The sequence below is a fragment of the Sinohyriopsis cumingii genome, chromosome 5 (assembly GCF_028554795.1).
Source record: "Sinohyriopsis cumingii isolate HCF-2022 chromosome 5, ASM2855479v2, whole genome shotgun sequence".
NCBI lineage: Eukaryota > Metazoa > Mollusca > Bivalvia > Unionida > Unionidae > Sinohyriopsis > Sinohyriopsis cumingii.
Genome location: NC_142965.1, coordinates 66388937 through 66390778, shown reverse-complemented (window position 1 = coordinate 66390778; position 1842 = coordinate 66388937).

The window sequence follows — 1842 nt, the reverse complement described above, 5'->3', positions numbered from 1 at the left end:
AGTATGCTTAACTCTCTTTTGTAATCAACGTACTTATTGAGGTATCCTAGTGTGTAATCAATAATATTATTTTTCCGCAGGTAGCTTTATTATACGTTAGAATTAAAGAGGTCGTGTATTTAGCCTTATCCAGAATGACGAGGAAGATATAATTAGTAACCTTTTAGCCTTATCCAGAATGACGAGGAAGATATAATTAGTAACCTATCTTAACTCTACTACACACGGTTCGTACACCCGATACGTGTACAGTTAGTTTATAGCGGTGTTGCCTTTTACGCCTTTCTTTGAATAGTGTAGTCTTAGTCAAATATCGGAGCTCCTGCATATAACACGTAACGAAATATTGATCTAATCAGTGACAACTAAATTAACCACGGGGGTGGGGATCCAATCACGGAGGAAGGAATTGTGCACATATCTCAAAACGCGACGAGATCTCGGTACCCTACATACTACGCAAGACACTAATTACCAATTTACCTTTATGGATCATTATCGATTATTATAGACAACTATTGCCTACAACTCGTACAAATTCGATTGAATATTTGTTGAGAGAGAAAGACGTTGAATGTTAGTACGTGCCTTTTTTTATCTCAATCTGTACGTCGTCCCTTTTACTAATTATATATCTTTAGTTCCTTTGACAGCTTACGACGGACCTGGCGATTTTATGAGTACTAATCATTTGTATAAGTTGTTGGAACTTATTAACATGAAATATATAAAAACATTTCAGATTTCATATTTCATCGTAGGATTACAATAAATGTCATTTACACTGTGTTAGGCAGCATACACTCATAGATCACGTGTAATGTTAAAATAATAGTAAATAACAGGAGCGCGCCAAGATATTAAGGATGTTTTAATCCGATTATTGTTAGAGATTTGTCGAAGGTATTTTGAGGTTTGTGTCAAGTTTGTTTATTTACTGCTTCTTTCTGTATACGAATCGTGCTCCCAGTATTGTACTCTATTAATCCCCACTCACTCCATTTCAGTGCTGCATTACACAAGATGGACATTTAAAAAAAAAAAAAAACAAAAAAAAAACAAAAAACTTCGGTGTGATAATTTCTTAGCTGCAAAAGAAAGGATGAAACAAGTACCCAAGTTTATATTTTGGACCACTTCAGGGTTGAATAGAGGTACATATGCCAAAGGTCATTATCCACGTAATAATCAGATGAACTCTCTCTCTCTCTCTCTCTCTCTCACACACACACACATACTCACACACACACACACACACACACCTACCCTCATCCAATGTACATTTGTGGTAACCGACAATTTACAGACTGGTATGGTAAAGTGACGTATTTTTTGCTGGCTAATATTGACTAACACAAAGGTACTACAGGATGCCTGATCGGGGGGTTAGGTTGTATATAATTCAAACGCTTATCTCTCAGGTATTTGGCTCATGTTCCTTTTGAGATAGGCAGATATGGAGCTGGATGAGGCTTGATACGACGAAGCAGAATGAAGAGTTTGCTAATTGAGAATAAAGATTAAACGAGAGAAAACTACATTTTTAAAATATGTATAAATATGATATTTCTTAGGTCTCATGACTCCCAGCTTTACATTACTTAAGCTTGATTTTATTGCACTGAAAGGCAATAAAAGAAATCTAACAAAACCCCAACATTATTATGAAGACACAAACGCACGTGCATCTGTAATAATTCAGTAACTTATTAAATATATTTAAATGAAATAATTATCACAACATGTCCTGATAAATAAATACATTATAAATTAGAGACGGTTGTATGATCTTGAAACAATACAAATATAAAACATAATGAATAAACAAGATAAAAATTAATA